Below are 18762 nucleotides of genomic sequence, written 5' to 3' on the forward strand. Positions count from 1 at the left end.
GAGTGGTGTCGCGGGGGCTTTACGCGTCCGAAGGTCGGGAACTCGCGACCACCCTATCGGAGCTTCCCTAAAAGGGGGAAGAAGAAGAAAAGGAGAGAAAAAATAAACTAGTAGCCAAGATGTGTCCGCGATTTATAGACGTAGCATAAATTTGTTAAAATGTATTTTTCTGTTGTTCACGAAATAAAATCATAAGGTCATAATTTGCGTCTCCCACACATTTAATTGTGAGAGTTTATTTCATGGTGCCGAAATCCGGGACCTTTAGATAGTTTAGCGGAACTTGAACAACAATAATAGCGAATTAAAAAGTTAAAAGTTAGCGAAGTTAAGAGAAACCAAGGCCAGCGACACGGAACAACTTGCCCGAGCAACACTGAAGAGAAATCTTCTAAGAGTAGCGTTGGAGAAACTAGAAATTGCTACGGGGCGACTACTCAACCAAAACCCAGCGAATCTATCAGAATTGGAGACCACTTTAGCGATTGTCAAGCAAAAACATGGGAGCCTTAAAAGAATGAATGACGAAATCGAACCTTTAACACCAATAGCGGATCTGCAGGATGAGTTACAAAGCGTAGAGGATTTTGAAGAGAGAATAATTATCCTAACGACGTCGTTGGAGAGCGGAATTAAAGATGTAATAGCGAGTCAAAATCAGCATAGTCAAGCTTCCGTATCAAGCGGATCAAGTGGCAACCAGAACCAGAGCAAAATTCAAGTGACCCTACCCCAACTTCAAATTGAAAGATTCGATGGAGATAGCGCAAAATGGCTCCAATTTTGGACACAGTTTGAATCAGCAATTCACAAAAGGGAAAATTTATCTAAGTTAATTACCTTAAGAGTTACCTTGGAGGAAGCGCAGCGATAGACATATCTGGGTTCATCCCAACTCAGTCAAATTATGACTCCGCCATAAAAATGCTACAAGAAAATTATGGGGAGGAAGACGTTCTAATTAATTCGCATATTAACAAACTGTTCATGTTAAGAGAGGTGAAATCACCCCAAGATCTTGTTGGATTAAGAAAATTATATTCGTCATGCGAAGTGGAAGTCAGATGTTTAGAGAATATAGGCGTCAACCATAAAACCTTCCAGAATTTCTTATGCCCACTGCTACTTAGGCTTGTACCGAATGAAATCCGATTAGCGTATTCAAAGCTAAATAAATCAAGCAAGAATTATGATGTCCGATATGTCTTTGATTTCATAGGGGGAGAGCTTCGCAGCCGTGAAAGGTGCGCCGCGTTGTCGAAATTGCAATTTGAAGACTCAACATGTAAACAGAAAGAGCGCGAAAAAGAACGAGAAGGGTATCGAGGTGAAAGTTTCGAGCGTTCAAAGGACTACAGAAACAAGCCTTTTTCGGCTTCAGCGTTAACAACAGCGGTAGAAGAAAGACGGCCATCTTGTCTTTACTGCGAAAAGGAGGGCCATAAAATGGTAGATTGTTTGAAATTTAGCCTAGAGGAGAAAAAAGAAATTCTTAGAAAAAAACGTCGCTGCTTTCGTTGCCTGAAAGGAAATCATACGTCAAGAGATTGTTGGTCAAGAATAGTTTGCAGTGGGTGTAAAGGGAGGCACCACTCGTCAATATGCGAGAAGGAAAGCGATAAAGGCCCAGTATTAACCCTGAAAACGCTAACGAAACGCGACCTTCCGTTGAGAACCAAGAGGAACAAGTTAACATGGTGGCGGGAAAACGGAGGGAGAACAAGGGCATTCTCCTGCAAAAAGCTAGAGTTAGAGTTAAAGCGAAAAATGGGTGGGTACCGGCAACAGTTTCATTGGATGGTGGGAGTGAGGCTACCTTTGTTAGACAAGATCTGTCCCAAAGAAACGGGTAGGTAAAATTTAATAGTTAACACATTTGGCAGCAGCGACCCAACCGTTTTAAAATCGGAAAGGGTGAAACTTGAACTGACAAGCTTACACAATGGGAACAGTATTTTAGTAGAGGCCATCACCACACCCGTTATTAGCGTAGCAAAAATAAAAATTCCAAATTCAGCGATTAGAGAGAAATTAAATGAGAAAACTCTAAAATTAGCGAATGATGATAACGAGGACTTAGAAGATGACAAAATTACAATCATGATAGGCTCAGATTATTATTGGAAAATAATGTTCACTGAATCTGTGGTTGCAACGAATAGTTATTTTGGATGGGTAGTCCAAGGGCCGTCAAGTACCATCACAAATATGACAATAATTAATGAGGAAAAGGTTAGCCCTAAAGATTCAGTTCAGGTTATGAAAGTTACCTTGGTAGACTCAGAGGAGTCCTTAGATGCTCGTGTTAAGGCATTTTGGGAATTAGGGAACCTAGGTATTAAAGAACTAGGAAAAGAAAATGAGAATCCTCTTGAAGAGTTAGCGAAGAAGAAATTTGAAGATGGCATTCAATTTGTCGATGAAAGATACCAGGTCGAAGAAAACCCTGAACTAAATTCAAATTACCACATGGCAAGAAAACGATTAGGACCATCAAAGCGTTTTATCAAAGATCCCGAACTGTTTGCTTGATACAGAGATATACTAAAAGATTATGAACGGAAGCAAATGATTGAAAAGGTAGCGATAGGTGGAATAAACGATGATAGTAAAACAATCTTCTACGCTCCCCATCAGCCTGTTGTGAATGAAGAGAAATCTTCCATCAAAGTTCCACGTTTTGTTATCGGTCCCTTCGAAAACGGGGAGATTCTCTGCACTGTTATTGTGATGCCAGTGAAAGCGCGTATGGAGCGGTATTATATGTCAGAATCCTTGCGAAAAGCGGTAAATTTAAAAGTCAGATGTTGATCTCTAAAGTAAGGGCCGCGCCTGTAAACAAAAGATCGGTACCGGAATTAGAGTTAATGGCCGGCTTGTATTGTTGTATTGTATTGTATTGTTGAAGGGGGTGACGCGTCGCCGCGTCGAGCACCGATACCAAAGGTATATTGTGCGCCCCGAGCTGGTTAGACTGCGAAGAGTCCTGTCGCCTCGATGAATCGGAGAATCCGATTGGCCGAGACAGTAGAGAACTGGTTAGGTTCCATAGTATGCATGTCAAAATGCTCAAACCTCATGGCCGCGAGGTAGTCGCAGCTACAGAGGATATGGGAGGAGGTTTCCTCTACCTCCCGGCAGAACCTACAGAGTGGGTCATCGACGATGCCTAATAAGTGCAGGTGTCTATTCAGCCGGCAGTGTCCAGTGAGGAGACTGGTAACCAGCCTAATTTTACTTTTGGTAAGGGCAAGCAGTTCCTTTGTCCTAGTAATGGAGGGACCCAGGATAAATTCCTTGGCTTGTCTCTGACCATCCATGTCAAGCCAGAGCTGCAGTTGAAGTGCAGACATCCGGTAGTGAATCCTTTGGCGAATTATGCCATGGGGGATGGGAACCGCAGGCTCAGGTCCGAAGAACTTCGCCTCAGCCCCCCTTTTGGCATACATATCAGCCCTCTCATTGGCCAGGTATCCGCAGTGTCCTGGCACCCACAGCAATAGAACCTTGTTTCGGGCAGCCAAAGAACCCAGCTAATCCAGACAGCTGAGCACCAGTCTAGAATCGACAAGGCACTGATTTAGCGCCTTGATGGCGGCCTGACTATCCGAATAAATCTGAATCGTCCGTCCGCGGTAGTTTTTCTTGTTGCAGAAATCCGCGCATAAACAAATGGCCATGATTTCCGCTTGGAAAACCCTGGCAAAGTTGCCAAGGCTCTCGTAAAAACCAAACTTCTTGGTCAAGCAGTAGACCCCGGCACCAACTCCAGAGTCCGTCTTAGAGCCGTCCGTGAACCAGACGGACTCGGGTAGTCTCCCAAACAGCGCGACTGGGAAAGTGCACGCTGAAGGGCTTGTCGAAGTGTTATGATATAACAGACTTATCTGAGACCATCACAAGTGATGGCTCAGTACTGCTGTACTCACTGAAAAGCTTGGTGTGACTGAAGTCCCAGTGCTTGGGCTTCCACCAGCCGAGGTTGTTGACCCTACAGGCTCCCATAATAGCTTCTTCCTCAATAAAGAGGTGAAGCGGAAGCATACTGAGAAGGATTTCTAGAGAAGATGTGGGTGCTGTCCTCATGGACCCCGTGATACCGATGCACGCCAGCCTTTGAAGCTTGCGTAGTTCATCTTGGGCTGTCTTAAGGCGAACCCTGGGCCACCAGACAAGAGCTCCATAGGAGACCAGTGGCCTGATGATTCTAGTACAAATCCAGTTTACAGCGCTAAGGCTTAAACCCCAGGACTTGCTGACTGAACTCCTTAAACGCCAAAATAGAATTTTGGCCTTCTTGATGCTCAGATCAAGATGGGATTTCCAAGTAAGCTTGGCATCAAAAGTCACGCCAAGGTACTTGACCTCGGAGGACTTCTTTAAAACCTGTCCAAAGAAGGAAATATTGAGGGGCTATCCACTCCTGTAATCTGGTGTACAAAATATTTGGAGACCGAAATGAAATCCCAAAAAAGTCTCTAAAATCAGCTGAAGTCTTTTGAAATATGATTTTTTTTGGTGAAGTCTGAAAACTTAACGGATATTTATATTCTCATGTGAAGTCCGCAAAATTACCTTGAAGTCTGTTGAAGTCCGTGAAATTATTGAGAGACTTCTCTGAAATCCTTTTGAAATCTTATACATATAGAGCGAAGTCTTAATAATCTCGTGTAGTCTCCTGAAGTCCGCGTGAAGTCGCAACATTATCGGCCTGGCAGTCCCATACCACCCCTTATTTAAAGTCGACCCATCCAGTCGGCCGAAGGAAAAAGCAGCGAATTTTGAACTGATGACGTCAAAAAGGGATTTTTTTGGGGAACTATTGGAGCCACGTGTCCCACCCCCGAGAGCCCACTTCATAGACTAAAAGCAATCCCTCACCTTCTACCGTATTAAGCTTAACGGGGAAATAACATGGGGTGGCACTCTCTTTAGTTACCATTGAAAATATTAACTCTCTCGACATTGCTTATGTTTCCCAGTTTTTTTACACTGTCGCGCAGTGTGGGAAAAACCAAAAACAGGTGAAAGTGTAAGCTGTCTCGATTTTAGGCGCGAATCGAGAGCAAAACGCAGAATTAAACTCAGTTTAAACATGGTTTAAATATACGGTAACTGTTAGAGGAATTCTTACTGAGATTCTTACATCATGCCGACTGAAGAAGAAAGAAACGTAAGTGCTGTTAAACAGGTGAATTTATAAATACCACGTATGATATGTTACGCGAAGAGTGTCTGGTTCTATTAGCGATGCATTTGCGAGTGTATTCGCAACTAAAACGATTAAATAATAGCATTAAATCGTGATTATTATGATGGACCGATTCGATTAAATTTGGTTTATGTCAATTTCGAAACGTGTTCAAGAAGTTGGAAACGTGATTAGTAAGCGGAGCCTTATCATGATTAATAAGTTCGAATATAGAGCTTGGCATTATCCATCCGTTACCCGTAAATTAACTGATATTTACTGATAAAGGTTGTGGATAAAATGCGATTTAACATAAAACTTTGTGGATAATTCTCGAGTTTGGATAAAGATAAAATAACGCGGATAATGGATAGATGCCAAGCTCTAGATAAATAAGTCTTATCGTGATTAACAAGTTGGAAACGTGATTAATAAGCTTTATCGTGATTAACAAGTTGGAAACGTGATTAATAAGCTTTATCGTGATTAACATGTTCGAAACGTGATTAATAAGCCTTATCGTGATTAACATGTTCGAAACGTGATTAATAAGCCTTATCGTGATTAACAAGTTCAAAACGTGATAAATAAGCCTTTAAATATTACCAAATAACGATTTAAATTTCGTTATCGTAATTTATGAAATTCGTGGTAAAATTAAATCGTTATCAAATAATTATTTAATCGTTATAAAATAATTTTTTTGCCAAAAACTTCATCTGGGATTTGATCTGTTCTTTCGTTCTCATAAGAAAATTGACAAGAACTATTTATACATCCCGTACTGAATAAATATCATTAATTTCAGACTGGAATAAATCGGCAAAACATGGACGATAGGTTTTGGGAAATAATTAGGTGCGATATGGGTGTTGACGTTCCCATTTCTTTAAAAAATTTGATGAAGATGACGGGGTTCGACAACCCTTATTCGATAAGAAATATGTCGTCAAAAGATATAGAAGACATGGAAGCCTTAGGCCGGGACGAAATGAAGCATTTTTTAGGCCCGAATGCTAAGCTTGAAGATCATTATGGCATGTTTTCTGTAAGGCCTGAGAGTTTCAGGATCCAGCCAGGTCATAAGCGTCTTCTTGATCGCATAAAGAAATATGTCGAAGATAAACAAGAAAACTATTTTGGTAAATTCCATCTGTTAGGCCAAAAAGTAGCGCCCTTCGCAATCCTATGGGGAAATCCAAAAACACTATTGCACAGCTACGTCAAAAAAATGGGGTAGAGGTCAATTCAGAAGGAGATGAACCAAAGAACCAAAATGACATGTCTCATTCAAAATGCGAAGAAAAGGTTAAAACCTTACTGTGTAGTGCTGTAAAAAACTGTTTATTAACCGATCCTGGAAATGTTGCACTTTTTTCGCAATTTCATTTCTCAATAATGGAACTCACACCAAATAATGGAGTTGGAGCTGTTACTTGCCCTGTCTGCGACATTGGTATCAAAATTTCAACATCAACTAGCAAGAATGGATGTGTGAGGTGGATTACTTCGAATTACACAAGGCACATTAAATCTCACCTCAAGAAGGCAAATTTTAGTCAGGTCAACGACAACCAAACCCAGAAAAATACTATCTTTGCTCACTTTTCCTCATCTGATAAGAAGAAATTAGACAATAATTTATCCAATTCGAATGCAGAAGACACTTCAGAAAACTTCACAACAGACCAGAGCTCGTGCGACAGTTCCAGAATAAATACTCTTAAGAGACACAATGAAGGGATTTCCGAGCACAGTTCTGATTCGTGCAGCGAGAACAGTGCACATCCGGCCAAGAGAAGCAATGTAAAAGCTTCGGGGGAAGAATTAAATGGCATGGTGAAGGGATCGACCATGCCATTGACACCATCGGTAATTCGCCAAAGGTCCCAAAAGGAAAGTGGAAACAATTTAAATACAGCAGATCGGAACGAGCACGACGAAAACTAGAAATCCATGATCCTAATCAACCACCAATCACAGATTATTTTGATGTATTAAACGCCGTTCAAAACTTGATAAAGAAAAACCACGAACTGAACCACTGCTTCATGAAGCTCTTGAACCGCGACCAAGACGAATGTGAAACCCGGCCGGATAACTGTAGTTCAAAGTTAAATATTTTTTTGGCAGGTTTACTTAAAAATGCCGATGAAAATAGCAAAAGAAGTAAAGAAGGAAAACGGTACGATGAAACTATAAAACTATTCTGCGCGTATCTTTTCATGATTGGAGGACGACTGCTTTACGAGACCTTACAGGCTAACCTAGATTTGCCATCGGTTACTACAATTCAAAGGTGTCTTAATGAAAAAGGGCCCAATATCATCGAGGGTAAACTTCGAATGAGCGAGCTTAAAACCTTTCTAGTTCAAAAAAATCTTAAAAACAAAGTATGGTTAAGTGAGGACGCAACTCGCATTACGGGAAGAATAGAGTACGATGTTAAAACCAACCAAATAGTTGGTTTAGTCCAACCGACAAACAGCGTGACTGGATTTCCGGAGTTACTCTCTTTTCCAGCTGAATCAGCGAAACAAATCGAAACCCATATTAAAAATCGGAGCTCCGCATCTCTAGCATATGTTATTATGGCCCAACCGATAGAGGAAAAAGCACCCTCATTTTGCTTATGCCTTTTCGGCACTGACAACAAATTTACAGCCGCAGACGTCATTTCAAGATGGAGAACAATTTTAAACAGTGCCAAGGAACACGGCATAGAGGTGGTCGGTGTGTCTTCGGATGGTGATAGCCGCCTTCTTAAAGCAATGAGATTTGCGACTAAGCTGCCAGTGCCAGTATCACGCTGCCCTAAAAAAAGGCAATGGTTTCAAGAAAACTGTGACCCAGAAATCGTTTGCGTTCAAGATACTATCCACGTTGGAACAAAATTCAGAACCAAACTGCTGAAAAGCTTCAACATTTTGCCATGTGGCGAAAAATTAGTCTCACTAACACATCTCAACGTCCTCATGGAAACATTTCCGAAAGATCAACAAGGGCTCTCTAAGAGTGATATTGAACCTAAGGATAAAATGAACTTTCGAGCAGTAGAGAAAATAAGCTCCCAAAGAGTTCTGGATAGTCTAAGAAGTCTGCCAGGTACCGAAGGCACCGCGCAATACATATTGTTAATGCAAAGATCTCTCAATCCTTTCTTGAGTAAAGACATGTTACCAAGTGAAAGAATATTTGAAATTTGGTACGTGGTTTTCTTTCTGCGCATTTGGAGGTCCTGGATTTTGCAACACTCCAAATATACGCTCAAGGACAACTTTATTACTTACAACACCTATGCTTGTTTAGAACTGAACGCCCATGCCTTGGTTATTTTAATGAAAAAGTTTAGGGAAGACGAAGACTTTTTCTTACCTTGGTTGTTCAGCAGTCAAACCTGCGAAAGCTTCTTCCGAGCCACTCGTTCCATGACAAGCACTTTTTCAACCGTCGTGAACTTCAGTTTACTGGACATTTTACATAGACTGAAGAGAATACAGTTTCAAGCAGATATAATAAGCCAGTGTAGCGAACAAAACTTTAGTTTTTCTCGTAGTAAAGTAAACAACCGACTTTTAACCAGGAATAACGCATTACCTACCAAGAAAGAAATTGACAGGCTAGTCCTTAGAGCTCAGTCGTCTGCCATTGCAGATGCCGCTGCATTGGGTATGTTTCTCCCCAGAAAATTATTTGCCTACTACCAGCTGTGCCATTAATTAGGGATGAAAGCAGAGAAGTTAATGAAGATGAAGATGGTGACGATCAGTGCATAAATATCGTTTTAGAAAATGGCGATTGTAGTGTTGGCGAAGATTTAAGTTTAATCTTAACATCAGGCGGCTCTAATTTAAAGGATTACTCTAACGAGATCGATGTTGTTAATCTTCCCAAGGATAGTAGATTTGTTTCCTTGAAAACTAATAACGGAAGGATAATTGCTGTCCGTAAGACGTCACTTTGTTGGCTCTTAAGAGCTACAGAAAATCAGTTAAGTAGCGATCGGCTACAACGTGTGTCACAAGCGGTATGTCAAACGAATGCTGGCACTGTTGTTCAAAATTCCAATGTTAATGCCGCAGTTAAAAAAAACGATGTCTTTATTGGAGAATGGGTTGCTTTTCGCAAGAAAGATGAAAATAGTTTGCTAATTGGTTTAACTCTGGGGTTTAGCTATCTGAAAGGAAGTGGTAAGGACCGAGAGTATTCGAAAAGCAGTGCCCCTGTAAAGGGACCCGCTAAAAACTAAAAAGGCATGGGAGTACTATGCAACTGGTACGACTACGACAAAAATGGGCTTTTGCAACCTATGGATATGATTTCACATGGATATTATAGCATCGAGTATTACGTTTTTACAATTCAACAACCCAAGTTCGCTAATGGCCGACTGTGGATATCCCAAATTAGTTTGAACGCTTTAACTAATGAAACGAGAAATACGAATAGCAAATTAAAATCGGGACGTAGAAGGAAACCATGTAAATAAAATACCTCAATAAAATAAATTTTTGTCCTGGTTACTCGTCATTATCTACTTTGAAAGGCTTAAACAAAGGCACGTAAATAAGGTGTGCTCTCCTCCAACAACTAAACCAAACGTTACCTTTAATTGAAACTCCACACAGAATTTAAATAAAATTCCATATCTTAGTAAAATCCAGAGAGTCTTTGTGAAATTCAGAGTCTAGCGAAATCCAGAGAGTCTTAGCGAAATCCAGAGAGTCTTAGCGAAATCCAGAGAGTCTTGGTGAAATCCATAGAGTCTTAGCGAAATCCATAGAGAGTCTTATTGAAATCAAGAGAGAGTCTTAGTGAAATCCAGAGAGTCTTAGTAAAGTCCCGAGTCTTATTGAAATCCAGAGAGAGTCTTAGTGAAATTCAGAGAGTCTTAGTAAAGTCCTGAGTCTTAGTGAAGTCCCGAGAGTCTTAGTAAAGTCCCGAGAGTCTTAGTAAAGTCCCGAGAGTCTCAGTGAAGTCTGTAATCTGGTGTACAGGTTTTAGCTAAGTGGTCTGCCCTTCAGATTTAACTGTTTCCATCAAGTGGTTTCTCTTTTGATGGATTTACTCTGTTTAATTATTGTTGAGCACATATAGTCGTCAGCGAATGGGATTTAAGCACATATAGTCGTCAGCGAATGAGATTTAAGCACATGTGCCTTTTAGCTACCTTCAAAAAAGCATTAGGCTATGTGCGTTTAAAGATGTTTGCACATTGAAGAAATCATATTAACTTCTCGTTCTACTTAAATCTTTGGGGCTGATTCCGGCATGTGGTTTCATGTGCCTAAGTATCACTCTCCGACTTCATAAATATACAGCGAAGAAGACGATATTTTTCATCAAAAACCTGATATGAAATGCTATAAAATTTCTTGCAATAATCCCTTGTGCATGGGTAAAAGCTAAAAACTCTGATTCTCTACTGTATATGGTCAACTCTCTCAAATAGTAGGCACGTACTAAGGATAAGGAAGATATTTTCCAGTCTGCGACCATCTTGGAAAATCGCGGCCAAAAAAGAAATAGAAACCTTCTTTATGGCAAACTGTCCGCGTTTCATCCGAATTCAGAAAGTTTTAGTATTATAAAGCCAGACTAGAATGTAGTCTGGCTTTTATTACTTTTGGGGTTGATGAAATCATTTAAAATTGTGGCTCAAAAAGATATAAAATATATTTCGACGGACTGATGGGTGACGCCGGGTGCCCTTGTTCCTACTTTTGAAATAAAAGTGTTCCTAAAGAACAGGCTTAGTTTATATAAGCAAATTTTGAAGTTGGAATTTGAAGTGCATCTCTCTTATCGATTTGAAGCTTTTAGCCGTTAGATAAATCGGTGGGGTGAAAGAGTGTGAGAATATATGCAGCCTGCACTTCCATTTGCACACACCATAAGTAACATAACCGGAAGAAGTAAGCTCCCCTAAACTTCTTCGTTTCACTCATCAATCCATCTTTTCATCCAAAATTTACAAAGAAAAATCTTTCGAACTTTTAACATACAAAATTGAAGTGTGGTTCACCTGGATCTCGGATGCTGTCTGACAATGATCCCCTCCCAAAAAAGGCGTAACAACTGTCTTTTTCGCCACGGCCCCCTTCTTTTCTCTAGACACCCTTGATCGTTTTACGAGCATTTGCTTTTTCCATTTTCCCATATCCAATAATTTTAACGTTAAGAACAGAAATCGGATATCAATGGTTATGGTTTCCGCGTTTACGAATGAAACGTTACACACTTAACAAGTTGGGAAACCAAAATGGACCTCTCCGAGCCGAAACGAATTTACTTTCTAAACACACGTCCACCAGCCAATAAGAAAAACCGAAACTACATAGTTCAATATGGCGAAATATTGGCAAAGTCTTTAGCAAAGGCTTAGCATTAAACTATTTCCTTTGTATCCTCAATAATTCTAATGAGGACCTAAAATGTATCACTGAAAGGTGTATTTAACTTTAGGCTCACTCTGAACCGTTAACACCTCGTATAAGAGGAGGGGAAACAAGATCATTTCTAGTTTAAATCTAGAGTATCTTATTTCACAAACCCAAACGTTTCAACACTTGTGGATAGATGAAAAAATGCGTTTACACTATATATAAATGTAGTAAAGCTGAATTAAAAAGTAAACACCAAATTTGAAATATTAATATCAAAAGATGCTCTTGGAATATTAAGATGAAACAGAGCTTTATAGCTACACAACTACTTAAAGAATCGTAATGCCGAAAAATATTTAAAATATTTCCATTTAATATTCTGCAAAAAGGAAATGTTATCGTTTTGTAAGAGATCTTATCATCCTACTCGATTTATATTAACTTTGATGTGCGTGTAGTGTTTCGATTCGGATGCAATCTTCATTACTCGTTCTATATAAACTCTCACTTGTGTCATTACATAGAAATAAGTTTATCTTAAATAATTAATTAAATATAAATGATGTTAATTATTTTAATCGCCAGTAAATAACTTTAAAAATAGTTAAATCGTTTAAAATAAAGTTGTTCCTATTATCTTTCGAAACTTTGCTAATATTGACGTTTAAAGTAAAGGGTACCCCTCTTGCCCGCTTTCTTCAAATTTTGGGATATATATACGATTCGTTCCCATTATAATAATAGATAAAAAACGCATTCGCGTGAACCGATGGTGGAAACCCTGCCATTGGGAGGCTAGACGTTTCTCGTAACCCTAGCCGATCGCCGCGTATATCTTGAAACCAAACGATGACGAAGGAAAAGAAGCCAGAATGTACTGACTGGCGTACATGTGGAATGGACAAAGACCTGAAGATGGTGGTGCATAGAAGCTGGTGTCAAGGTGAAATTGACGAAGAACAGAAGATGGTGGTGCTTGGAAGCCAGCAAGTACAGACTAGTGTCCGTGTGAAGTGGACGGAAACAAAAACTGGTGGTGTGGGAGCTCAAGTAGAATAGCCAGCGGAGAAAAACATAAATTTCCAAATTTCCGTGAACTATCAATGCAGTCCGGAAATTGGGAACACGTTTGCTCCGATACGCAAACTGCGAACGCGGACACGTAAGGTATGACAGACAGACAGACACACAGACAGATACGGCCGGTGTAATACCTCTCCGGGACTACGTCACTCGGAGAGGTAAAAATGATTCATAAAAAAGAAAGTCCCCTGATAAGCCAAATGAAGATGAACTCCCAAAGAAGAAACAAAAGACAGTCTGGATAGTAAATTTGAGAAAATGTTTGATTTTTCTCAAAAAACTCCCATTACTCTACTGGCCACTAGTCAAAAAGCCGGTGCGAAAGATGAAATATTCCAGTATTTTAATAGCTTAATGGGAAGGTTCAGAAGTATGTCAAAAAAACCAACGAGAAGCAAGGCACAAAATAGAAAATATATTTTATGAAATTGAAAGTCAAGATTGAATTATCCATTAAAATAAAAGGTTCCTAAAAAGAATTAAAAGGGGTTCGGATATCATTATCCACTTTTATTTAATTTTCAAATGTTCCTTAACAAATGTTAAGAATTTAAATTTGCTTTCATTTACAAAATAAAATGCAATTATTCATTGAACATTAAAAAACGTTTTCAAAATATTATGATTGAATATTAATAAACTATTTGGCTCTCGATGTTGGGGACGCAAGCTAGATTGGGTGTTCTCTCTTTCCCCCCTTGCTTTGGCTTCCCGCTCGCGTTCTTAACTCTACACACGCTAGCTTGGGTCCTCATCATTGCGAAGTATCACACCTCCTCGGTGGTGAGAGCTGGTAACCACTACGTTGTGTGGGCTAAGCGGATACGCGTCCTTCTCAAGCCAAGGTGTTGAGGCATCGTGCCGAGGGCTGCTTGGTACTGGGGAAGTAAAACTACGGTATCGCTTACGATCCCTTCGGGGCACCAGGCGACACCCCGTTGTATCTAGCCTTCCACCCGGGTGGGGGACTACCGGGTGGTGACCTCCTACTTACCCCTTACTCGCGGGATTCTCATTGATAACACATGAAAAAACAACTCTTAAACTACAACACCTACGGTGCAGGGGTCTTCTCAGGGCAGAACCCACACTGATACCACTACGCTAGGGCCTGTATCCAGCGATACTCATGCCGATCTATCGGTGCGTGTGACTGGTAAGGCTTCGAAACGTACCGTGCGACGTCGCCGTAAACGACAGATTGCTCGGGAAAAGGCCAAATCGGGGTCTGAAACGGCCTCCACCCCCGCTGGGGGTGCGGTGGCACGTGGCACCCAATTGAAGAGGCCTAGAACGGAGAACTCGACTCCCTCGCCCAGCACCTCGCAGGCGGCGGCAAAAAAGGCTAAGTCCTATAGTGACGCCGCCAGCGCAGAAAAGATGGCCATTGTTAAAAAAGGCTATCCGAAGGCGGTCATCACGGAGGAAGACGTGGGCCCAATTCAGAAGGCGATTCTAGGGGCGCTGGATGGGATACCTTCGGGGAGCCCTCTACCGCGCCTTGCGAACTTTAGCCTGACGACCGGGGCCCTAGTATACTCTTGTGAGGATTCGTTCACTGGGCAATGGTTGAAGGACAACTTAGCCTACTCGGTGGTGGGGGATGCGGTGCTCTCAGTAATGAGAGCTAGCGAACTCCCTAAGCCGTTTAAGGTAATGTTTCGCACCAAGGACCAGATCACAAAAGAGACGGCGGTGCTATTTCGGCGCCTAAAGGCTCTTAATGCAGGTTTTGCCACTGAACGTTGGAAATGTATCCGGACGTACGGTACTGGGTACTGCTCATTGATTTCTCCTCATTGGAAGCCATTAAGAATGCTGGTTTCGAGGGCTTTACTGGAGTGGACAAGGGTTCCTTCAACTCCTTCAGAACACGGAAGCCACTAAACCCACTTAAGCCGAGTCTGCGACAGGGGGTGGGACTAGCGAGATGGGGGATCTCGCTGTGGAGCTCTCTGGCGTCGCTCTAGGCACAGAGGGGGAGGGGGGCTCATTCGGAAGTCTGTTCTTCCATGGATGAGTTCACCCTTCTGGAAGAATGGGATGGGACCCTTCGGGGTTCAGCCGATGAGCGTTCTAGTGGTCCTGGTGAGGGGGAGGATCTTGGGACTGGGAGCTTGCCTGTCAGGGGGGAGGTGCCACTAGCCCTCTCGGGACTGATGACGTGTAGCTAGGTCCCTTCCGAACCCCTCTCTTAGGGACCATGGGGACGCGACGTGCGATTCAAATCAATCTGCACCACAGTAAGGCGGCCTCTGCGGTACTCTGCAGGAGGTTTGCTATAGTGGGTCTTGATCTGGCCCTCATACAAGAACCGTGGATTTGCCATGGCAAAATCCTCGGTCTTGACGCGGCGGGGTCACTATTTTATGACCAAACTGCTGCTAGACCTAGGGCGTGTATTCTGGTTCGGAGGGATCTTTGCTGTATCTTTCTACCGCTGTACACGTCCCTGGATACGCCGACCCATTCGGGGGCTTCTTCAGGTCTGAGACTGACGGTTAGCAGTACATTCTACGAAATCTCGTATTTTTTAAATTACACTAATATTTTAAGCTAATGTTTTAAAGGTACACGTGATTTTTTATATTTTAGATTTAAGTGGTTCTAATTTTTTATGTTATTTTTTTTATTTAGATTATTGGTAAATTACTCAGAATATTGGGCTGTCAAGCCATATTTGTGCTATAATGCTACCTGGGCCGTCGTCTCTCTTAGGCATACAGTTTGGGTTTAGTGTTTTACTTTTTAATATTTCAATGGATTCCCTTATGTTTAATTTTAGGTAATTGTCTGTTTTGCTGATAATTTTTGTAGTTTCAAAACCGGGTTTATGGTTGGTGTCGGCAATGTGTTCAGCTAAGGCAGATGTGGCTGTTCTTCTGTTTCAGACATCGGCCTTATGTTCGTTGAGTCTATATTTTAAGTTACGTTTTGTCTGGCCAATATAAAATCTACCGCAGCTACAATTAATTTTATAAATACCGTAATTGTCTAAAGGGTTGACTTTTTCTTTAAGTGGTATGAGATTGTTATTTAATTTATTAATTGGTTTATAAATGGGTTTTTACTTCATTTTACTGAACTCATTGCCGATTTTGTTTGAGATGTTGTCCAAGTAAGGGAGTATAATGTATTCAGCGGATTTAAATTCGTTTTTGAAAGTGGTGTTTTTTCTATGAAGTTGCTGTGGGTTATTCGGTCGATACCTCTTTTTAATATTAATCAAAACGCGTCTTGGATTTAACCAAGACCTACAAAGTATCGATAAGAACAAGGTTAATCACTTGACTGAATGCGCAGATATTGAAACTTTTTTTTAATTAAAACTTACATGCTTAAGAAAGTATGTTCCATCACCCTATTCCATTGAATAAACTTACTTTACTGGTAGTAAATTTTTTCCCTCTCAATAATTTGAAAAATTTACTTATCTCGGGTTTTCGAGCACAATTCCATTCCCCGAAAACATTTTATAACTACATTTATTATCACTTTTAAGAGAGTACGTGTATGACATTGTGTCGTTAATAGGTTGCTAACATATCCCCGTTTATGCCCTGAACGCTCCATAGTGAAACCTTTTGTTAATTTTAGTGCAAATTTCAACAATGGCAGCACATTCAACATGGACGTTATGATTTTTACTCTTGGTTAAACTGACTTATGTTAATAGACCACTTCGACATGGGAAGACACGGGGGTAAAACTTTGCCTTCCATCTCGCTCGAGTGAGTCGAGTCGATGGAAAGATCATAAATAGAGCAGAGACGGCGAGGGGTCAAACCCCCCCCCTCCCATATGTCCCGATACTAAGGATTGACATCTCTTTTTTACGTAAAAAGGGTCTATAGCAACGGTACGACAGACAATGTTCAAACGGTTCTGCCATGGCGTTTCTATGGTTCGCAAGCAGTAGGGGCGTGCATGATATTCGTAATTTTTTGATTTTCTTTGTTGTAATTGTTAACTTAAGCGTGGTCGTAGCCTGAAATTTATGACTTGGTTATTTTGAAAAATAGCCCGCGTTCACCAAGTCGCGTGATCTACGACGCTGTGGCTCGACTCTGCTACTTAGTCTGTATATCTTCAGGAACAAGGATAATGCATTAACGGTTTTTAAAGGAATATGGGATTTTTAAACTTGTCGCTGCGAATCTTCCTATAGTAAATGTTGTATTTCTAGTAGCCCCAGAGACTTCTGGTAGCACTCTTTATGCATTTGGTAGAACAGTTTTATAGAAATTGAAATGGTAGAAGATATTTATAAAATAAGATTTGTTCGAATATTTAAACTTCAATTTGGTCGAATTATTTCGTAGTTGTCCTATTTCAAGGCGAGGAATGCTCTCAAAAACAATTACTATTTGCTGACGAATACCTTAAAAAGTGATTCACACAGAATTCTCGAGCAGCTTAACGCGTAATTGAGTGGGCTATTGCCTTGGTGACGAGGCCAGCGAAAGACAAGGCATGAGAATGGCACAAGGCGTACTTCTATCAAGGGGGGTATACAACTATATATCCTCCTTGTTCGTATCGGGCGCAGCACAAGCTAAAGCAGACTACCCTAAATCGTTTTGTCATTGTTACGTGTAGTTACTAGTTATAAGGTATTTTTCCACACGAAAACTCTTAAAAGTGATAATAAATGTAGTTATAAAATGTTTTCGGGGAATGGAATTGTGCTCGAAAACCCGAGATAAGTAAATTTTTCAAATTATTGAGAGGGAAAAAATTTACTACCAGTAAAGTAAGTTTATTCAATGGAATAGGGTGATGGAACATACTTTCTTAAGCATGTAAGTTTTAATTAAAAAAAAAGTTTCAATATCTGCGCATTCAGTCAAGTGATTAACCTTGTTCTTATCGATACTTTGTAGGTCTTGGTTAAATCCAAGACGCGTTTTGATTAATATCTGTTACTTCGGTCTTAATTTTTATTAATTTTGCGTACATGCGGTGGTGATTAATTTATTTCAGTGCTCATTCCCGCTAGCTGCAGAAAAGGAAATAGTTTGTCATTCAATAGACTGAGAGTTATTAGCTAAGGGGACGTCACATCAATATTTTTAGTCTTAATTTAAGCTGATGAAATTCGTAGATATACGAGGGTGTGATGTCATGACAAAGATTTTAGTTCGACTATTTCTGATGAACCCAGACCAGAATATACCAGTTGCTTTCACGTTAATTTTGAACCCCATTTCCAATGTCATTGTGTCAACAAGATCTTATTCAGAACGGATATTTCTCTTAACCTTTACACGAGATTCAACATATAGATTACCATCTTTTGTGATTAACTTTAACCTAATTTAAGAAACTAAAATAGTAATTTTTTTTGTTAAAAGTGGCATTAAATAAGACAACTAGCAATAATTTGGCAATATTTCAGGGGAAAAGAAATACAATTTTGTAGTGTTTTGGAAAAGCTGGCAATATCATAATAATTATAATATAATATAAATATAACGCGTCTTAAAAAGATTTTCTCTTCCGTATAGTGTGGTAGTTTGGCATATTTTATTTTTCGCTCTGTCCTTAAGTACAATTTTAATTGGATTTAGCCATTGGGATAGATGATAAATGATTAGCCAGCGTACTACGGGAGTCTGGCAATGGAACTGTGCTTAGATTTATCATTGAATATAGGAAATAATAGGATCAACAAATTATTTAGTAGTATTTATGAAACTAATGGTAACTATTTTACCTTTGATAAATAAAGTGAAATGAGAGTTACAGTAGTTTATTGATGACAAAAGTTAGGGTTAATAGTATTATTTATTTTATATAATAGTTAAAATATAAATTGTAATTTTTTAAAGTTATGGCTGTTCAGTAATTACTTAAAAGTCATTAAAACAATAAATTGCTTTAAGAATATTTTTGTTAAACTTTTTTTTCAAAGTTAAAACACGTATGATTATTATTTTATTGGCATGTGCTAAAGATTTATTTTAAAAACACATTTGGTTTGATAATTGCTACATTTATTTATAGGACGCAATTTGGAATTGAATTTCCCTGGTTGTTATTTGTATTCATTATAATTATTTTCCAGTAAATAAAAATTTTATTTTTCACGTTTAAAGCTAA

The 18762-nt window shown here is 39.9% G+C and overlaps 1 long non-coding RNA gene across 2 annotated transcripts; it reads left to right on the forward strand.

Moving 5' to 3' along the window:
- The first annotated feature begins 15885 nt into the window (after window positions 1-15885).
- LOC149649542 (uncharacterized) lies at window positions 15886-18762 on the forward strand. 2 transcript variants are annotated; one of them, XR_016371732.1, is made up of 2 exons: window positions 15886-17462; window positions 17644-18762. It is a non-coding gene; the product is annotated as an uncharacterized LOC149649542 (long non-coding RNA). The 2 variants fall into 2 exon arrangements; XR_016371733.1 differs by having other exon boundaries at window positions 15886-17413.

This window comes from Phalangium opilio, unplaced genomic scaffold, assembly GCF_054372755.1.
Source record: "Phalangium opilio isolate 3A_F unplaced genomic scaffold, DU_Popi_V2 ptg000088l_1, whole genome shotgun sequence".
NCBI classification, from domain to species: domain Eukaryota; kingdom Metazoa; phylum Arthropoda; class Arachnida; order Opiliones; family Phalangiidae; genus Phalangium; species Phalangium opilio.